The sequence below is a fragment of the Augochlora pura genome, chromosome 11 (genome assembly GCF_028453695.1).
Source record: "Augochlora pura isolate Apur16 chromosome 11, APUR_v2.2.1, whole genome shotgun sequence".
Taxonomy (NCBI): domain Eukaryota; kingdom Metazoa; phylum Arthropoda; class Insecta; order Hymenoptera; family Halictidae; genus Augochlora; species Augochlora pura.
The window spans coordinates 14,247,150-14,270,159 of NC_135782.1; the positions used below are offsets into that span (position 1 = coordinate 14,247,150).

At 39.5% G+C, this 23,010-nt stretch overlaps 1 pseudogene; it reads left to right on the plus strand.

Moving 5' to 3' along the window:
* The first annotated feature begins 16,997 nt into the window (after positions 1–16,997).
* On the plus strand, positions 16,998–17,035 carry LOC144477411 (U5 spliceosomal RNA; annotated as a pseudogene).
* Positions 17,036–23,010: the final 5,975 nt, after the last annotated feature.

Genomic DNA, 23,010 nt, shown 5'->3' on the forward strand with positions numbered 1-23,010 from the left:
GACCAGCACTAATATTCTTTACGATACGGACGGGCATAGCCGGCTATTTCTGAGCTTAGGATTTTTCGCTAACATCTAGCATGCAATATATTAGGATGTCCCATAAATTTCTTCCCTTTTTTTATGCGAAATGAATACACGATATTTGTTGCTTAAGGTGGATTTATTATGTTATATATGAACCGTTCTGTTCTATAACCTTCTTCCATCTCTTAGGAAGCCTCATTATGCCCTCTTTCCAAAATTGTTGAAGCCTTTTTGCAAAATATTCATCTAGGTGCGTTTTCATTTCGCTTATGGATTTGAAAGATTTACCACGGAGAGAATTTTTTAAGGAGAGGAACAAGTGATAATCGGATGGAGCAAGGTCTGGGGCGCTGGGAGGATGAGGTAGAACGTCCCAATCGAACTATAATAATTTTTGATTTACGGCCAACGCAACATGCGGTCTTGCGTTGTCGCGATGGAAAACGACGCCTCATCGGTTCGCCAATTCTGGCCGTTTTTCTGCTATGGCTGTTTTTTAATTGATCGTATCACCGTGAGGAAGGAGCTCGTAGTACACTACACCTTTCCAGTCCCACCAAGTGCACAAAAGAACCTTCGTCGGATGAAGTCCAGGTTTCGCAACAGTTGAAGGTCTATTTTGCTTGGAGCCAGTGCGTTTTCGATGCACATTTTGGTGTCAAATCCAAGTCTTGTTTCCAGTGACAAGCCTCTTTAAGAAAGGATTCCTTTCATGTAGCTGGTGAAGCAATTCGCACGTAGAGATGCGGTTCATAAGACCGGTCTCTGTCGATAGGTGTGGAAACCAAACTTCATATCGATTCACATATCCCATCTCGATTAAATGCTTATGTACCGTTGTCTTGGGAATATTAGTGGCATCCACTATCTCACGCACGCTATATCGCGGATTTTCAGTAAGCACAGTCTTGATAATGTCCGCATCCGTCGTTGCTGGGCGACCACTGCGGTCTTCATCTTTCAACTCGAAATTGCCAGCTTTAAATCTTTTAAACCAATTGCGGACGGTCCTAACCTAGTAGTATCTGAGATCTCAAAGTACCTAAAAGCTTGACATAACCTCGAATCTAGACATAACCTAAAACCTTGAAATATTTACGACCCAGAAGTACCTAAGATCTTGAGGAGCCTTAGAAACTTAGAAGTATCTGAGCGATCTTAAAGTAGCTAATAGCTTGACATAACCTCAAACTAAGAAACCCTTGAAGTGTCTCAGTGTTAGAGATTTCTTTGTATATTTTATTGGAAATTGATTCATGTTCAACTGCAAAGTAGCTAAAATTTTGGGAATCGTAGGAGATCTAGAAGTATGTGAGATCATGAAGTACTATAAAATAAAGGGACTAATAATCTTCACATAACCTAAAACCTTGAAGAACCTAAAAAAAGATCTAGAAGTACATGAAATCTGAAAGTGGTTCAATTTCGAAGTACCCAAGGCTTTGAAGAACATTAGAGGCCTAGTACAACCAAAGATCTTAATGTGTTAAAAATATTAATGTACTTCAAACTTTGTCATAACCTAAAATATTGGAATACATATGCCCTCAAAGAATGTAAAAGACATAGGTGTGAATAAGACATTCGCGTGATTGAATTTTAAAGTACGTAAAACCTTGAAGAACTTAGAAGAGTTAGAAGTATTTGGGAATTTTGATGAGTTTGAGATATTTAAGCACCTAACAGCCTGACATAACCTAGAACCTTAAAGTAACTAAGATCTTGAAACATCTACAACCGAAATGTACGTAAGAACTTGACGATCCAAAAAAAGCTTAGAAGTATCTAAGATCTTAAACTACTTAAAAGCTTGACATAACCTCAAACTTTGTCGTAATATATAAGTTTTTTTCGCCACTAAATTCCGGTCCTCCATTTAATATAGTCCACGCATATAACGTCACAATTCGTCGCTATTCCTGACGACGCCGTGACGCCCCCAACATGTACTTTAGCCATCTCCCGCCGTGGTTCGCGAAACCGTAGATATTGTAAGCGAACCAATATCTTGGCAACAGAGTCCGCGCTGTGTCTGTTTCATGATTAGTGGATCGACATATTCTCTACAACGCGCTCTCTAGGTTCTTGTGCGGGAGGGGGTAAGAACTGGCCATGCATAAATCCTCTTTACTACTGCCGTTTCTCAATGAAGTCGTATATCGGATGGCATGGTAAAACTTCTTTTATTACCATCCTTTGGATCCGATGGGGGGAAAATAGTATGGCCGTTGATGGCTTTAAAAACGTTATCTTGGCCCGTATCGTTTGATAATTGGATCGTCGTCTGTCGGTGTACACGACCATAAAAACCGACAAACTTGCCGCAGTAAACACCTTTACAACTGTACTCGCTATTTATGTTACTTGGAGCTCTCTCTCTCTCTCCCTCTCTCTCTCTCTCTCTCCCTCTCTCTCTCTCTCCCTCTCTTTCTCTCTCTTTCTTTCGTGTAGGTCGCTACGCTTGCCTAATTTAAATTTACATTTGAAAAGAAGTCGATAAAACGATCCACGAAGTTGGCCATTTGTAAATGGGGATTTTTAATGTTGAACATAACCTATAATTGTAACTTGTTTGGTTTTAGAATTTGTGATGAAATTGGAGAAATGATGTTTGAGATTTTTAGGTTAGGTTTTGGTGATCACTGTTTCTGTTCCTGATTTTTCTCCAAGTGTAATTTTAACATTTATTTAATAATAAACGAATGAAATCTTTGAAGATAATTGCGATGGAATATTAATTAATTAGCCTGTATAATAAGTTAATGGTTAATTATTTATGAATGAAACCTTTAAGGTGTAACTGAAGTCTTTAAAAGTCTTTAAGGTTAGGTTTAGACGATATTTTAGAAATTTTTACAATATTCAAAGTAACATATTATATATATTATATTATACAATATATTTTTACAAAATTTATAAATTACTTATGTTCTCACAATATGTAAAATAATATATATTCCCACAAAACTCCAAATCACACATTTGTTCACAAAATTGCAAATTACAAATCTTATCACAAAATTGCAAATTACAAATCTTGTTACAAAATTGCAAATTACAAATCTTGCCACAATATTGCAAATTACAAATCTTATCACAAAATTGCAAATTACAAATCTTGTTACAAAATTGCAAATTACAAATCTTGCCACAATATTGCAAATTACAAATCTTGTCACAAAAATCCAAATTACAAATCTTGCCACAATATTGCAAATTACAAATATTGTCACAAAATTGCAAATTACAAATTACAAATCCTGTCACATAATTGCAAATTACCTATTTATCTTAAAACCCCAAATCACTTATCTTCTCTCAAAATTCACAAATCACACAAATACTCCCACACATCCACAAGTCACACACATTCACCATGACCTCTAAAAATCACAAAACAAACTTCCTCCAAAGACACGCAAATCCAACGTCTCAAAATTCCCATCAATTACATAATTTCGCATTGAATCTTGCTCAGTTACTTAGAAGTGGGGGGGGGGGGGGGGGGGAGAGCTACTATACCGGCGCGATACATTTAATTCACTGGCCGCCGTTAAACGGTAAATAATGGTTAATCAAGCCCGGAGTCCCTGTCCGACAGCCGGAGTAGGAGTTATCGCGCGAGAGATTCGTTTACGGGCACAAATTACAGAAACACGGCCGAGCGTCGCCCCCCCCCCCCCCCCCACACACACACACACAGGCGCGTTAACAATCTTCCGCGAGTCCGTATTTTCCGGGCAGTTTTTCGCGAGCCGCGAGCCGCGCGGCTAGCAAAAATTATTACCCGGTGGTCCGCTGCGATGAGGTATCGCGGCCGCAAAAAAATTCTGTTGTCGCGAAGAGAACAACGCTCCTAACTATTTTCGGCCGGCTGGAACAATGGTCCGGCTCTCCCCCCCCCCCCCCCCTCCCCCTTTCTACCGAACAACCACTCGGTGTCTGCGAAACAATCCGCGCGCCCCGACGCTTTGTTATCCGACGCCAATCGCACGATTACTATTCCCCCGCAGCGGTGTAACAAACGAACAAACAAAAAAAAAACAAAAAAAAACATACACGGATTTTTGTTCCTCGTACTTGCGACGACGATCGAATCGATGCTTTTTGTCGCGCAGCGCGCCTCGGGAATCGTGTAACTCTCTCGTCGTTGCAACGTCGGTGCCTCGTTATCGATACGATATCGAAATTATTCGAACGTAGAAGGGGAGGTGTGTATGGCGAATCTAGGTGGCCAAAATTATTTTTCTACTGCGGATGGAATGCGTGTAATCGGTTGTTTATGGTGGTTTTACGGGGACGATGTTATTGCAGATGGAAGTTGTTCCTGGAAAATTTGAGATGTTTTTAAATAAATTGGGATTGTTGTTAGAAGGATGTATGGGTTGTTGTGGATAAATATAAATTATTACCCTCAATGGAATACGTGTAATTATTTATTTATTGTGGTTTTACGGGGGCGATGATATTATAGATGGAAGTTGTTCTTGGAAGGTTTTGGATGTTTTTAAATAAATAGGGATTGTTGTTAGGAGCATGAGTGGGTTGTTATGAATAAATATAAATTACTACCGCGAATGGACTGCGTGTAATTAATTATTTATGGTGGTTTCATGTGGACGAAGTTATTATAAATGAAAATTGTTTTTGAAAAGCTTACGATGTTATAAATAAATAGGGATTATTATTAGAAGGATATATGGGTTGTTATGGATAAATCTAAATTATTACCCTGACTGGAAATGTAATTATTTATTTATGGTGGTTTTACGGGGATGATGTTATTGTAGCTGGAAGTTGTTCTTGGAAAGTTTTGGATGTTTTTAAATAAATAGGGATTGTTGTTAAGAGGATGTATGGGTTGCTATGGACAAAAATATAAATTATTGAAGACTTATTAAATATAAATTATTAGGGGATTACTAAATATAAATTGTTTGAGAATTATTAAATATAAATTGTTAGAGAATTAGTAAACATAAATTGTTAGAGGATTAGTAAATATAAATTGTTAGAGAATTGTTAGAGGCAAATTGGTGTACATAAGCAAAGATTGTTATAAACGAATGAAAATGATTATAATATATAAGTGAGTATAAAGATTAAAAAATAGAGATTATGGTAAAGAAATCAGTATTATTATTATAAGAATATAAGGACTGTTATCAATAAATAAGAATTATTACAAACTTTTAGAAAATATTGTAAACAATTCCAAATTAATATTATAAGAATATAAGGATTGTTAAAAATAAATACGAATTATTACAAACTTTTAGAAAGTATTGTAAACAAATCCAAATTGTTATAAACATATATAGATTATTACAAACTTTTAGAAAGTATTGTAAACAAATTCAAATTGTTATAAACTGTTGTAGATTCACAGTTAATAAAAACGCAGTACACACACGTATTTGGTAAAATAACGATTTAATTTGAGAAACAAATATAAAATCAGAAATACGCAATATAATACGGAAAGGAAAACGTGCTTTGTCCGATGTCGAGAACGAAACGTAACTGAAACAAAAACTCATAGGGAACGCGACGCGCGGTAGCCTTCAAATGTTTTTCGGCATGACATTATCCCCGCCTAAGGTTTCGGACAATTGAAACGCCGCTAGAACAGATAAAGATAGATTGTATATATCGTTGCCTTTCAACATAAACATATATAGATTACTAGCAAACCTGGCGAACTCCGTTTCGCCACCAGATGGCTTCGTTTCTTGTAACATTTCGTTTGGGGATTAAAAGATGAAGAAAAGTTATTTTTTTTGTTTTATAAACCATATTGGTTTGTAGTACATGCTATGTATCAGAGATGGCACTATATGTGAAAAATGATTTTCCCTGTTTTCCTGCTTTTCTGTTGAAATTTTTCTAGAATTTTGGTTGCTATAAACCTTACGGAGCCCGAGACCTTTCCAACGAATGCAAAACCGTGGAAATCGGTTCGTGCGTTCTGGAGTTATAGCGTCAGGAAGGAAAACCCGACTTATTTTTATATAATAGATTACAAACTTTTAGAAAGTATTGTAAACAAATCCAAATTGTTATAAACATATATAGATTATTACAAACTTTTAGAAAGTATTGTAAACAAATCCAAATTGTTTTAAACATATATAGTTTAATATAAACGAATATGGATTACTATAAACGAATCCAAATTATTATAAATACTTACAGATTGTTACAAACGAATAAAAGTTATTACAAACAAACGCATACAAATTATTATAAACAAATACAGATTACTCTAAAAGCATAAAACTTGACAATCATAGACAAGTATAAATTATCATACACAATGAACTATTAAAGACTATTATTAAAAAGATCTTGAAAACTATTAACAACTAAGTATGAACAGTAAGTATTAACAATATTAAAAAACATTGCAAATAATTAAAATCCACTTAAAATCATAGCGAACTATTAAAGCTCACTGAAAGTTGTAAATAAAAGAATAAGATCATTTGAGAACGCCAAATTCCAAAACTGATAATTAAAAATCGCGTGGGTCAAATTTGACACAGTCATGGTTCATTAAATATTCATTAAGAAAAGAGAAATCCAAAGTGACAGAAATTGCAAAAATTTTGTTATTAGAAATAAAAATCTGTATATAGCAACATTGAAAACTATTAACAACAAAGTATTAAAAACAATTAAAAACTATTAAAAACCACTGGAAATAATTAAAATCCCCTTAAAACAATCGCGAGGTATTAAAACTCAGCGAAAGTACAATGGTAAAAAAACAATAAGAATAGTTCAGAATTAAAAATTCAAAAATTGATAATCAAAAATTGCATGGATCAAATTTGACCCAATCTTCGTCGATTAAATATCCACTAGAAAAAACAAATCCTGAGTGGTAAAAATTGCAAAAATTTTGTTATTAGGTATAAAAATACGTATACCGCATCGCTGTGATAAAAAAGTATGTCCCCCCGTAATTCGTCCCCTGAATAGATTTCCCATGAGAATCTGAATTTCAGTGAAAAACACGTCGTATTTTTCTTTGCAGATCCGAACTCACGTCGGCCGGTGGAGTTGTCGTTTCTATTTCCAGTTTCTAATGCCCGGCGAGCAAGGTAAGCCGTCTCCCCTCCCCCCATTACACGTTATTAAAACATTCACCATGGTCGCGTCTTGTCAGTCGAACAACGCGGAACGTCGACGGGTGCTCGCTCCGCCGGTGTTTACACATTTAATTGCAAAATTATCAAAGTGTCCCCCCCGCCGCCCGCCGCTGTTAATCCTCTTCCGACCTCCTGCGGAGATTACCGAAGAACATTTAATTAATTATTGTCGCCCATATTGTCACTGATTAAAATGGAACGAGTTTCCCTCGTCGCGAAGTTTAAAGAGACTCTGGCACAAAGGGCGGGGACGGAGAAGGAGGAGGGCAGGAAACGGCATGGGAAACGGCGTGATAAAATTAACAAGCGGCTCGGTCTCCACGATTTTTTAATGCGGAGGCTTTGACGCGTGGCGATCTCTTTTCCTAAAAAATAACTGGATGAAAAGCAATTTTGACTATGTTGACTATAGGAAGCTATAGTTTATGCAAAATTAAGGGCAGTTTAAGTCATCGATAGACAAGTTATATGCAGATTTAGAAAATTCGATGACTTGAATTTTGAGGTAATTTCATGGAAACAGAAAATCGATGTTACACTTAGGAATTTTTTTCTCGATTGTTATATATTGAATTTCGATGAACCTTTTTTTATTTCAATCGATAAGGTTTATTCTATCGCAATAATTTTTACCATATCGAAAAATTAATATTATGATAGTGAAAAAAAATTATAAACAGAGCAAGATGTATTGTGAGGCGAAATTCTTTCTACTCGATATATGTATCATTGAAAATCACTGTAGTTCGGTACGGCAGCCATTTACGCCAAAAGTCAACTATAGTAAGCTATAGTTTATGCATAATTAGGGGCAGTTTAAGTCATCATTTGACAATTTATACGTAAATTTAGAAAATCCGAAGCCCTGAATTTTGAGATAATCTCATGGAGGCACAAAATCGAGATTCCACTTAGGAATTCTTTTCTCGAAAACTATTTGTTGTATTTGAATGAACCTTTTTTTATTTCACTCAGCAATGTCTACTCTATCACTACAATTTTTATCTAGTCGAAAAATTACCATTGTCGCATTGAATAAATTTTTTAAATATCGAACCACTGTCTTACGATGGTAACGCTACCTAAAAAGACTTCTGAACCGTGGCCAAGTTCACGCGAGAAGGTGCGACAACGCAGAATTTTTCGCTGCTTCTCCCCCCACCACGACGATCAGATTTTGCAGTTCGAGAGCCGCGAAAGGCCGCGACGGTATTCCGTAATTGAGGCGCCGCCGGAATACCCGAATGGCAAGTTGGAAATCCGGGGCCTCCCCGGCGCGGAATTCCAGCGCCGCCGTAACGAATTACATTCTCGAAAACGTTACAATAACCGATGCAAATAAGGGGAACTTTACCATCCGGGTGGGGGGATCCCGACCGGCGGAGCGGAACCGCGAGCGAAACCCGGCGCGCGGAACACCGCGAAGGAGGGAGCCACGGGATTGTTATTTACATCCGCAAACATCGGGCCGCGCTGTAAATGCAGACGTTTAACGCGGACGTCTCGCGCGAATGAGCTTTAATAGTACTGTAAATAATATTCGGTCGGGAATTATTCCCAGCGTCGCTTCTCTACAAGCGATGGCTCCGAACGATGTTCAAACAGATGGTTTTTAACGTAGACCGCTTTCTGGGACTACACGATTTTTTCCTGGAGAAATGGAATGTTTAATTGACCAGGTTTTATTGGGATCCTTTTGGGTAGGTCGTTGAAAGTGGGAAAATAATTTTTTTGGTTCAAGAAATGACGAAGTTGAGGCTGTATTGATGGAGGATGTGGTTGCGACTGGGGTTTGAGGAGTTTCTATAAGTGCGCGCTGTTTTGACAGAAATCGATATTTCTGGACGGCATTTGGCACATTTTTAGATACTATAGAGTAGAAAATACTCGGAAGGTTTTAAATAAATTGAAGCCAAGTTGCTGATTTTCCGCTTAGATTAACATAAAGAGGTCTACCTAAGTACACGGCTAACGTAACACAGTACGGACTTTCGCAACAGCGTGCGCCGTTAGAACAAAAATTGCCGTTTTCGAAAATCCTTCAGCAGACGTTTAACCTCCACATAAAACAGCCCACATACTAAATTTTATGCCATTCGGACAAAAAATATGGTTTTTACATGCAAAAAGCTACAGAGAGTCCTAAAACCATGATCATAAGCACCGTGCTATTTCGCAGCCAAAAACAAGCCAAAAAATTTCTCCGGCCACTTTAGAATGCGCTGAATGAATTACCTGGGTAAAAAATTTATTCCGCTAATTTTGCAACTTTGAAAAAAAACACACACACAGACGGTAACGAAAATTCCGCGCGGACCAGTTTAACAGCTTAATCGATTTAAAAAAACGGTATCAAATTGCGTTTCCTTGTATTTAGCGGGACAAACGATCGGAAAAACAGTTTATATTAACGCAACTCCGTGCCGAAAAAAAAGGATCGCCGGTGGGGAAATTGCTGGCACGCCGTGTTATATCCCGCGGCCGGGAATTATAAATTCTAATTTCGTTCGAGCGGCGCCGCCGCTCGATGTATTTATATTCCTTCGAAACGTTTTAATGAAAGCAAACAGCGATTTTTGTCCCGCGCCGGAAATTTGTCAGGCTCCCCGTGTAAATAATAACGTTTACAACGTTGCTGCACGCGCAACAAATTTTCCTGCGGAAAAATCTCACCGGAAATGTGCCGCTGGTTACGGTCCCCATAAATATTCCGATTCCGCGGGGCGATCGGATGAATTATTCGTGCCGAGTAATTTTGATCGCGAGAAGAAAGATTTGCGCCTTTCGAAAATCAAAAATTCCAGGCTGGTCTGAAATTCCGAGTAGCTGCCCAAAATCTTTAGACGACTAGAATTTAATTAAACATTTATAACCGGTGGTTTCGTGATTGTTAATAACACAATTATTACTTAGATATAAAAATACAACTATCTTGTTCTGCGTCATGATATAATAGCGTCAGAAAAGTTTATTAAACAACGGTTATTATAATCGAATGAGTTCACATGTTATTAGGAGTTTTGGCCACGTTTTTGGGATTCGAGACCACCGCGGTTTTGACGCTACAATTACGGTATGATCGCGCGTCTGCCGTTTTAATTTCCCATAAAATAGCAGAAGACGCGCCCCGCTAATAGCCGACGCGTAAAAATGTTGAGGTTATACTACAGAAAAGTAGATTCAACGCGAACACAGATCGGAATCGTCGCGACAAGATTGATTTACAGGTCCGTGGGAGCGTTGCGTTACGAGCCAAGAAGGAGATGCGTTTGTCGGGCCGCGGTAATGCAACCAGCGTTAATTGGCGATAAAACGTAAACCGTGGATCATTATGAAAATATTACGGACGGGTTAATTGCCGCCAAACATGAAACCGCGTCGGTAGTCTCGGCCGAGAAACAGCGGGGTGCTAACGCCGCGATGAAAGTTCCGTTTCTTTTTCTATGATGTTGTTGTGATTGCTGTGTTGAATGCTATTGTCTATTTTGGTATACTATTGTCCATTTGGGTATAATATTGTCTATTTTGGTATAGTATTGTCCATTGAGGTATAATATTGTCAAGGTTAATTATAATATTGTCCATTGAGGTATAGCATTGTCTATTTTGGTACAGTATTGTCCATTGAGGTATAATATTGTCAAGGTTAATTATAATATTGTCCATTAGGGTATAATATTGCCAAGGTTAATTATAATATTGTCCATTGAGGTATAATATTGTCTATTTTGGTACAGTATTGTCATTGGGGTACAATATTGTCTATTTTGGTATAGTATTGCCCATTGAGGTATAATATTGTCCATTAGGGTAGATAGCTATAGGGTAGAAAAGCTATAGGGTTTTTCAAAAATAAAGTGTCCCAACGTCAAAAAGGTAAATTAAGCCAAATCTTAGAAATCTTAAAAGTCCTAAAAATTCGAAAAATTCTAAAAACTCCAAAAATCCTAAAAATTTTGAAAATTCGTAAGCCCTTAAAGACCCTAAAAAGTGAAAATAACTTAAAAATTCAAAAAATAATAAAAATTCAAAAGACCCTAAAAATCCTAAAGATTCCAAAAAACCTAAAAATCTAAAAAATATTCAAAATACCAAAGAATCTCAAATATCCTAAAAACTCCAAAAATCCAAAAAATCCCAAGAGACCCAGAAACCCTAAAAATCTCATAAACCTCAAAACTGTCTCTAACCCCCAAAATCCACCCTCTAGCCCCCAAAATCCCAAAAATCCTCATCCAACCACCCCAAACCCCCCACCCCCCCCCCCCCCCCCCCATAATCAAAACCCAATCCACCCACTTCAACCCTTCGAAAAACCTAATGCTTGGAAAAACCATGAACAATCGCGCCGTGGTCCATCCTTCGAATCGTCCTCTCCACTGGTCTCTCTACGTACGTATGCACGTATGCATGTACGTATGTGTGTGTGTGTGTGTGTGTGTGTGTGTGTGTGTGTGTGTGTGTGTGCGAGAACAGTAACGTAGAATCTCCCGTGGCGGCAGTTTCCGGCTCACACGGAAAGGGTTGTCGCGTTTACGGCGTMCGGCGTATGGTCGTCGTCGCCGGAAGGGAAAAACGTATCGGACCCCCGGGTTCGGTATATAGGAGATCCATTCGCATCGGTCGAATCGTCCTTCGAGAAAGAAAGAAGGGTACCGGGAATCGACGAAACGTCGGATTGAGTACCGCCCTAATCGTGTCGAGATATCTGGTCCTACGGTGTGATGCACGTCGGTATATGGCGTACTTAGTCGACGGCGAGCAGAGATCAACGGGAAGGCACAGCGGCGGAAGGGGGATCCACGCGGAGATATAGAGACGAGAGGGTGAGGTGAGAGACGAGAGAAAGAGAGAGAGAGAGAGAGAGAGAAAGAGAAAGAGAGCTAGAGTAAGAGCTTTAATTTTAAAAAGAGAGAGAGAGAGAGAGAGAGAGAGAGGGAGAACTAGAAATTTCAAGAGAGAGAAAAAGAGAAAGAGAGAGAGGAAGAGAGATTTCAACAGACAGAGAAAAAGATTGCTAACGATACCTAGAGGGAGGGGGAGAGAGAGATTTCAAGGGACAGATAGAGAAAGATTGCTAAAGTTACCTAGAGAGACACAGGGAGAGCGAGAGAGAGCAAGAAATTTAAAGAGAGGGAGGGAGAGCTAGAAATTTAAAGAAAGGGAGAGACATATTTGAAGAGAGAGAGAGAGAGAGAGAGAGAGAGAGAGCTAGGGAGAGCAAGAAATTTGAAGAGAGAGAGAGAGAGAGAGCTAGGGAGAGCAAGAAATTTGAAGAGAGAGAGAAAGAGAGAAAGCTAGAAATTTAAAAAGAGAGAGGGAGAGTGAGAGAGAGAGAGATTTAAAGACTGAGAGAGAGAGAGAGATTTAACGAAAGGAAGAGATATTTAAAAAGAGTGCTAGAGATATAAGGGATGAGAGAGAAAGAGAGAGCTTGAAATTTAAAGAAAGACAGAGAGAGAGCAAGAGAGTGAGAGATCGGTCCGGGACACGGGACCAGGACAGCGGTGGCCGGGCAGGGGCCGGGCAGAGACCGGCGCGGGGCTGCGAGAGGGTTACAGAAGACAGCGAAAGAGGGGCGGGGTGCGGGGAGCAAGCAGCAGCGAAAGAGGACGGGGGAGACACGGCGTACGGTCGGAGTGAATGAGAGTTCTCCGATGGGTGGAAGGAGTATCACAGGAGGGTAATATCAGCGGCACGGCGCGGCGAGGAGGGCGCGCAGCGGAGCGCGGGGCAGGCGGTGGTGGGAGGGTTGGGAAGGGGAAGAGGGGAGACTGCTGACGGTGGTCGAGAGCGGCGATCGAGCGTGGGTTGCGGGGCTGGCTAATGCGAATATGCTGTCGTCCAGATAGAAAGAGATACCCGATAGCGAATCTGTGTCCGACACGGATGTCGAATTAGCTTGGATTTAGGTTGCCCGGGGAACTGACAAATAGTTATTGCTTGATTAGGTGCCGGTGGTACCGGCATCTACCCTACCGACTCCGACGCCGCACGATCTTTTGCTCTCTTTGTCCTCTCTCGGTGTCGCGTCTCTTTTTCAACGACGACGACGACGGTTCTTTCACCGGCTGCCGATTTTTCGGAGAAGGGTCCCCCGTGCCACACGGGGGCGGCTAGTTTATCACCGTGGTCTTTATCGTTTAGAGAATACGGCCGGGGATTTTCGCAGGGAACGACGACCGACGACGATGATACCCGCTTTTCGTCGACGTTTATGAGAACCGCGGACCAGCCACTGGTCTAACTCCCTGGCATTGTTTGACGGTGCACGACGGTTCCGGGTTTTCTATGGCGTCCCTTCGATTCCCCGTGGCGGAAGAGTTTAGCGATCTTCGTGAATTCTCGTGAATTATTGGATGGTTGGTTATTTTGGAAGTTCGACGCTATCGCAGCTAGCGTGGTACAGTTTTATTTGTAATCGACTGTTTTGTGCTATAGTTTGTGCTAAATTGGGGGTAGTTTATGTCATCGTTTGACTCGATTATTGTGCGTTAGGGTAATATAAAGAATTGAACTTTGACACTTTTCGCAGAGATTGGAATTTAGTTGTGTACTTGGGTAGTGCACTGGAGAATTTATTTAACGGTTATTATTTCTTAGATTCGAGTGAACATTTTCTTGTTGAAATCAGTAATGTCTATCTTATTATAATAATTTTTGGCTCCTTGAAAAGTTAACGTTGTCATGGTGGAAAAAAATATTGTAAGTAGAAGATTTATCTCGGTGCGAATTTCTTTGTATTTGACACGTGTTTCTTTGAGAGGCGCTGTAATTAAATGGGACAACTATTTAGTGAAAGAAAAAAATAGTAGCTTGTTCTTTGAAGATTGATTAAAATGACAACGAAGTTCCGAATCGATAGGTTTATCATAGTCAATTAAAAAAATTCTAGAACTGTGCATTGCGCAGTGGTGCAGCTTTAATAGCGCCTTTTTAAATCGTTGATTAAAATAGCGATGTGTGTAGCTACCGTGATACTATTTTATTTAAAAGCGACTATGATATGCTATAGTTTATGCAAAATTAGGGCCAGTTTTTTCATCCTTTGACAAGTTTCACACAGATTTAGAAAATTCGAACCCTTTTTTAGGCAATCTCATGGAGACAGAAAATCGAGGTTGCACTTAGGAATTTTTTTCTCGAAAACTATTTGTGGTATTTGAATGAACCTTTTTTTATTTCACTCAGCTAGGTCTCTTATATCACAACAATTTTTTCCTTGCCTAAAAATTAACGTTAACTTATAAAAAAAAATGATAAACCTATCCGCAAGATTCATCTGGAAAAAAGGAAAAATCGCTGTCAAATTAACAGGTTAATAAAAAACATATTTCTATTACTTCGAAGTTAACAACAGAAAAGTAAATTGTACATAAAATTTCTACATCGTTTGAAGAATATATTAGAGCATACAAAATTTTAATATGAACATCCTGCGCCCATAAAAAAATAAAACAAAAGATCAAACTTCTCCAAAATTGAAAGAAAACCTCGAATAAAGAAATTAAAGAATAAAACACACAAGAAATTGCGAAAATTCAATAAAATTCAAGTAAAACGATCGTCCAAATTTATTTCTCTTTTAGTCAAACCAAAAAAGGTTCAATATCGTTTACAAAATAACAAAAAACAATTTAAAAATTAAATCGATAACGTTTTTAAACAAAATCACAAATCTCATATCGATTTCCATAATCCGATCGCTTAAAAATATTGCCCAAAATAGTACACAAAAATATATACATAAAAAGCAAGTTTTTGCAGCGCCGAATAAATGGCGGCCATAGCGCGTGGAACACGGTTCCATACGAAAACCGTTACCACCATAAACTCTGCCATTAGTAGATCGGTGCCAGGCCGACTTTATTTGTTAAATTACTCGCAATTAATGATTAATTCCTTTGTTAATGGCAAACAACGGTGTAATTGCTAATTACAAATTAATTTAGCTCGGCCGGTCACCGGGCGGCGGCAGCGGCGCACACACAGAGAGAAAGAGAGAGAGAGAGAGAGAGAGAGAGAGAGAGAGAGAGAGAGAGAGAGAGGAGCACACGGCGGCGATCGTAATTCGAAATTAATTACTATATGATCCGTGATTTAAATTTATAATCCTATTCGGCCGGCATTCTAATTTCCGAGTTATTACCGTTGCTGTCCCAATTTCGATCGGACCGGGCCGGACCATTAATACGTTCATCCCTTGCCACGGTTGATCACGCGAAATTAGGGATTTCCTTGCGACAAAAGCTGTTTAAAAGCGAAACGCTACCCGGCTACCGTGTTACATGCAATATTCAGTCACGCGCGTGTACGCCCGGTGTCGTCCACGCGACGCTGATTGGCCCCCCTCCCGTAACTTGTTCCCCGATGAAACCGGAAATTCATTACACCACGGTCCGCGTACTGACATTACAGCGATCTCCGCGAATTATTTGGCTTCGATCATGCTCTTTCGTTCGAGTACGGTTTCTTGGATATTGTGGATGGAGTTATTAAAAGATATCATTTTTGGGGGTTGGTTAGGTTATACGAGCTGTAGGTTATGTCGAGGTTATGTCAAGAAATTTAAAGAGAGAGACAAAGGGAGCTAGAGATAGCTAGAGAAAGAGAGAGAGAGAGAGCTAGAAATTTAGAGAGAGGCAGAGAGAAGCAAGATGTCGAAGGTTCGTAGGCAACTTCAGACCGATTGAGATTTCGACGACTTTGGACAAATGTTTACTTTATTTTGTTAACTATCTTTGACAATTTTTGCTACTTGTATATTATTTTTTGAATAATTAGAATGGATTTTCTGAGTCTTGCATAATTTTTTTTTGAATTAATAAAGGGTTATAAATGTTTCGAGGATTTCAGACTTTCGTAGACAACTTCAGGGCGATTGAAACATTGACGACTTTTGTCAATTTATTTACTTTATTTTGTCGACTATCTTTGAACATTTATTTTGCTAGTTATTAATTTGGTAAGTAATCAGTATGGATTGTTATTTGGTTTTGGATAATTTTTTTAGAATTGATAATAGGTTATAAAAGTTTCGAGGACTTCAGACTTGCGTAGACAACTTGTTTAAAAAATCAACTGTACAAAAATTCAATTACTTAACTATTTAATTATATAATTATAGAAAGCCATTTTAACATCTAAAAGAAATATAAATTATCTGCTGCCGTGTTTAAAACATTAACGTAAAAAAGTCAACAAAAATTCAATTCAATTAACTACTTAATTACGTGATTATAGAAAGCCATTTCAACATCGTAAGAAAATATAAATGCTCTGCACTCATGTTTAAAAAATTAACTCTGTTTTGAAAATGCGTCCGAATGTTATCGTCGCGCATTGTAAATGGATGTGCCCGCAGAAAATGAACGGTGTTCTTATAGGAATCCCCGTCCACCGGTATTCCAACTTTGGACTCACGTCCAAGGGAAACGATAAAGGGCAACCATAATAACTCTTTCCCGCGCGAGCTGTTGCCCGCAGAAACATTCCGCTAAACTGGAATGTCGTTTTCATCGGTGATCCACGAGCCCCCACCGTCCCAAGCCTATAATAGGCCTTTCCGAAACAGTGGCCGCCATGAGGAATGAATCGCACGTGACCGATCGAGAATACGATCCCGTGCTCCCATAGACCACGAAATCAACTGTACTATGGGGGGTAGTTTTTATTTACGTAGTAACAATTTTTATTGAAACTTCTTGTTCATTGCATCGTTTTAAATTTAATATTCATAGTTGATAATAATAGTGGATAAATTAATAAATTAGATAATATTAGATAATATCAAATAATATTATAAATTATTAATATTAACGTATAAATCTTTCGCCTTTTACTAAAGATTTCCGTCGAGTTTCATAATTAATTGGAACAAGATACTTACGTACGTATAGAAGGATTCTATTTCATTTGAAATAATCAAATTACTTTGTTCTGTGACGGTTCGAATACATCACTACTTTATAACGGATACATTCAATTAATTCGATAATTATATGGAGCGGGATACTGAAGAACATGTATACAAATCTGATTTTATTTGCAGCAGTTTTTCGCGTTACTTTAATACTATTTAGAGAAAACAATTATAGAGAAGTATGCAAATTTTATATTATTTGAAGCAATTGTTTATGTTATTTTGACACTATATAGAGAATATTCGTGCAAGAAGTTACTCTATTATTTAGCGGATTCAATACATCACTCGTTGATAATAGACAACAATAATTATAGTTACTTTGATGTGATTACTCTTGCAACACTGACACTCTATTAGAAAAATCGTGACAGAACTGACTCTATTTTGTAGTGGGCGCAAATACATCACTACTTGTGAATTAAATTAGTTCAATAATTAATTGGAACGAAACGATTACATCCAAGTAGAAGAATTTTATTTCCTTTAAAATAATCGCTCTTGTTATTTTGACACTGTTCAGAGAAATAACGTGCAATAAGTTATTCCCTTTTGTGTCCGTTAGAATACATCACTACTTGATAATGCTTCAGTTTAGCTAATTCGATAATTATATGGAGCAAGATATTTAAGTCGAAGTATACAAATTTTACTTATTTGAAGCAAATGTTTGTGTTACTTTGACGCTATTTAGGGAGAAAAGATGCAACAAGTTACTCTGTTTTGCGACAGATCTAATACATCACTCGCTGATAATAGACAACAATAATTATATTTAGTTCGATGTGATCATTCTTGCAACGTTGACACTCTTTTAGAAAAATCATAAGAGAAGTGATTCTATTTTGTGGTGGCTCTCTAATACATCACTAGTTGACAATGAAATTAGTTCTGTAATTTTTTGGAACGAGATACTTGCACCCATGTAGAAAAATTTTGTTTTATTTGTAATAATTGCTCGTGTTACTTTGGCACTATTTATAGAAATAACGTGCAACAAGTTATTCTGTTTTATGTCGGTTCGAAGACGTCACTACTTGATAATGCTTCATTATATGGAGCGAGATATTCAAGTCGAAGTATACAAGTTTTATTTTATTTGAAGCAATTGTTTAAGTTACTTTGACACTATTTAGTGAGAAAACATAACTGTGACTGAAAGAGAGAGATCGAGAGAGAGAGAGAGAGAGAGAGAGAGAGAGAGAGACGAAGGATAGAACAAAACAGAACAAGTTGTAGAGAATAAATAGAGTGGAGAAGAGACAAAAGAAAAATAAAAGACACGGTCCGGAAGGGGCGAGACACGACTACGTCAAAAAAGAGAGAAAGAAAGGGGGCCGGCTCGCGAACAGAGGCGCAATATAATGAAAATCTGTAATAATAATGCGGATATAAATATCGTAAATTTCGGTAGCCGGCGGGCGCGTTCGGTTTGCATTACGGACAGTGATATTCGATGCATTGAATTTTTCGAGATTCAATTACAGCAACAAATGGTACGCCGTCTCGCGGAAAAAAGCCTGTGTAATTGGGATGATTAATTTTTAATCGATGCCCACGCACAGGTACATACACACACGCGCGCGCGCGTACACAATTAGAGGGAGCTCGTGCATTCCAGAGAAAAAGACCACGAGAGAGAGAAAGAGAGAGAGAGAGAGAGAGAGGGCCGAGCGACCGCGCCGCCGGCATTGTTTTTCCGCATCATCGCGGCGGCGGCGTCGGCGGCGCGCTTCAATTAGCGTTGATTATTTTTCCGCGGCGATACAATGCCGCTTTTCATCAGTTTATTAATATATTTTGTGCCTGCGCGTGTTTTTTTTCCGCCTCCCCAACCCCAACCCCGCCCCCCCGTTCCGCGCACGCTCGCCCGTTGTTTTCTACTCGTTTTAAGTTGTTACCCGACACACGTTTAACGATATTCCCGCCGCCTATGGATTTTCAATAGACCAGGCTAAATTCGCGGAGTGATACCGATGCCCGGGCGCGAAATTAAAACGCATTCACGGCGCTCGCGAGCCGCCGCCGCAGCCACGGCGGCGGCGTGGCTGCCGCGCGTTGGCCGGTTATTTGAAAAAAATTAAATTCCTCTATTCCGTCGGTCGCGTTTGCCCGCGTTAAATCGCTTAATTAAAATTCTCTCGGCGCCGGCCGACAGGCGAAAACAAGATAAATATATATCGGCAGAGGTGGCCCGGCCCGGAACCGGCGCAGACGCGGCCTAGATTCTTTAGTTGTATCGAAGGCGATCGGCCGTGTCACGTGGCGGAATTGCTTGGAAATTAGTGTGAGACACTTGTGATTGATTAAGACGATTTTTGTTGCCTAGATGTAGTTGGTTTTGATGCTTTGTTGGTGGTTACTTCGAGGTGCAGCGTGGAGGAAGTTACTCTGTTTTGTGTTCGTTTGAATGCATCGCTACTTGATAATAGATAGGTTTAATTAATTTGAGAATTAAATGGAGCGAGCTACTTAAGGAGAAGTATATGAAATTTTATTTTGTTTGAAGCAATTGTTTGTGTCACTTCGACACTATTTGGAGAAAAGAAATGCAAATAGTTGCTCTGTTTTTTAGTGGATCTAGTACATCACTCGTTGTTAATGGACAACAACAATCATATTTAGTTCTACGTGATTACTTTTGCATATTTGACACTTTTTTAGAAAAATCGTGGGAGAAGTGGCTCTACCTTGTGCTGCGCTCAAATACATCACTAGTTAACAATATTTCTCTGTAATTAATTTGATAATTAACTGTAAGTGTAATATTTATTGCAAAGTAGTAAAATTTTATTCTACTTGAAATACTCGTTCGTGTTACATTGACAATATTCGAGTAGAGTTATTAACTTTTCAATGAAATTATTAATATTTATATAGAAGAATATTCGTAAATATGCAACTGGATTTTACGAGAAGAAGTTTATTTAAAATTAGACTGCGATATCGAGATAAAATTCGATTTTGAAAATTAGTCACGTTTGCGTAGAGTATACTACTTTTAAGTAGAAACGTCGAGTCATGATCAGACGGCGCAGATAATTTCTATTCGACGGCATACCTGACGAGTACTATAACATTATTTTACTGAAACACGAAATATAATTATATATTTCTTAATAATCATATAAAAATTACAAATGGAGATAACAATAATTACAATTATAATACAATAGTTATAAAAATGATAATTATTATAATTGATTACAATTATTACTATTGTTACGTACGGAGACTTTCTCACGACGTTTTTCTTTTCTTCTTGAAGACATATGCTAGATAACGTCGGCGGTGAACGCAGTGCTTTCATTCAAAAATAGAATATCTAATTCGCCGTATAAGCGTGCATTCAATAAGGGCCACACATTCGCGATTCTCGGTATCATCCGCGGTACGGTCTGGTCACGTAGGCCCAGTCTTCGCCCTAATCTAGGCGCGAGTTCAATAAGGGTCACACGTCTCCGATTCTGGGTATCATCCACGGCATGATCTGGGTCACGTAGGCGCGGTTCCCACTACCGAATTTTCTAGTTTAGCTTCATATAAAAGGGCTGAGATTTTTCTACTCAGGGGGCAGTTTCAAGTCAAATCGCGACGCGAGACGTAGCAAGATCGAGTCGAGTTCTCCTTCGAGCAATAGTTAACCCCCGCCGACTTGGTGCGAAAACCAGGGAGCGTGTCTTAGGACCATCGCGAATCTTACACTTACACTTACGCACTTGTAACAGACTGAAGTTGTTAGATTATATTAGTTTACTTTCAATTCAGTGTACAAGTTATTTTATTCCATCTCCCAGTTCGAGTCAGTTGTTGGTAACGATCTCACAAAGATACACCTTTACCGCTCGAGGTGTATCTATTAATATTTCTTTGAAGTTACGAGGCAAAATTAGAGTCAAACCAAAACCCTATTATCCTACTGAGGTGGCGACCCGGTGTTGAAAGAGACATCGGCCAGTCCACGAAACCAACTTCCTATCTAAGGTGGCGACCCGGTGGTGAAAGAGACATCGGCCAGTCCACGCAATTTCCTCCTAAGGCGGCGACCCGTTGATGAAAGAGGCAACGGCCAGTCCGTGAACAAAACCTATCCTCAAAGGTGGCGACCCGTTGATGAAAGAGGCAACGGCCAGTCCACGATTTCCTTTCTAAGGTGGCGACCCGGTGATGAAAGAGGCACCGGCCAGTCCACGAACCCTTCTACCTTTACACCAGGTGGCGACCCGTTGGTGAAAGAGACAACGGCCAGTCCACGCAATCTCCTACCTTTTTACACCTAGACGGCGACCCGTTGATGAAAGAGGCAACGGCCAGTCCGTGAAACATCCCTACACCTAAGGTGGCGACCCGTTGATGAAAGAGGCAACGGCCAGTCCACGAACCTCCTACTGAGGCGGCGACCCGTTGATGAAAGAGGCAACGGCCAGTCCGCGAAACCTTTCCTACTAAGGTGGCGACCCGGTGGTGAAAGAGGCACCGGCCAGTCCACGAACCCTTTACCTCTACATCCAGGTGGCGACCCGGTGATGAAATAGGCACCGGCCAGTCCGTGAAATATCCCTACACCTAGGTGGCGACCCGTTGATGAAATAGGCAACGGCCAGTCCGTGAAACACATCCTACAAGGTGGCGACCCGGTGATGAAATAGGCACCGGCCAGTCCACGAAATCCTCCCAAATTTCCGCACAAAATCATTTACCTCCGGCCACGTGTGCAGTGGCCCTCGGCTCGTAACACTATAATTTATTATTATTATTACTATAATTTATTATTATTATTACTACAATTTATTATTATTATTATTATTATAACTTGTTATTATAATTGGTTACAATTATTACTATAATTTATTATTATTATTATTATAACTTATTATTATAATTGATTTATTGATCCGGAAAAAAGCTGGATAACAGAAACAAAAGCACACCGACACATCGTCATTACGAGTCGTCACCTCGTCTCCCTCTCTCTCTTTCTTTCTCCCTCTCTCTCTCTCCCTCTCTCTCTCTCTCTCTCTCTCTCTCTCTCTCTCTCCCTGTTTCGTCGCCTACCTACGGCCGCGTCAAGATCGGATTTTCCGGCGGCGTGAAACACGCGGCACCGCGCGAAAAACGAAAAATTCTCGGGGCAAGAGAGGGGAAGGGGTAGGGGAGGAAGGTGAAAAAGGGAGAGGCAGAGAAAACGAAAGCGCGTAGCCGAAGGGACAAATATCCGCGCGCAAAGCTGGTCGCTGACAAACGCGGCGCGGGGAGGAAGGTGGTTGATGGTGGGAGGGACGGTAGAGGGGCGAGGAAGGGGGAAGGGGGAGCAGCGCGTCGAAATCCGTCGTTGTAAAACAACATCGGGAGAATTTGTTTTCTATCCGGCACAACTCGAACTCCGGGGCCGCGCGTCAAAGCCCCCCCCCCCCCCCCCCCGCCATTCTTTCCCCTGTTGCGTGTAACGAAAAACCCCGTCCGCGACAAAACGACTCGAAGGAACGGGAATAGGGTGGTCGTACAACCCCCCATTACCACCATCGTCATCGTCGCTGCGGTCCGTATTGGGAAATTCGGCGGCAAGTTGTTGCAATTTTTGAAACGTTGCCGATAATGCGATGGAAATATTATTGGAAATTGTTGAACCAAATAGCTGCTTCTATATTGTGGATAATTGAATGTTTTTTTTGTAGATGTTGAACAATAATTTTTAGGTAACTTTTCCTTGATATTTTGACACGGGAGAAGATTGTTTAAATGGAATTTGTACTTGTTGAATAATAATTTTTAAGCAATTTGTTCCTTGATATTTTAATTATCATGATATTTTAATGATCCAAACTAGCTTTGAGCTATAATTAAATTAGTAATGGACTAGATCCAAACCAGTAAAGGACTAGATTTAAACTAGTATTAGACTAGATT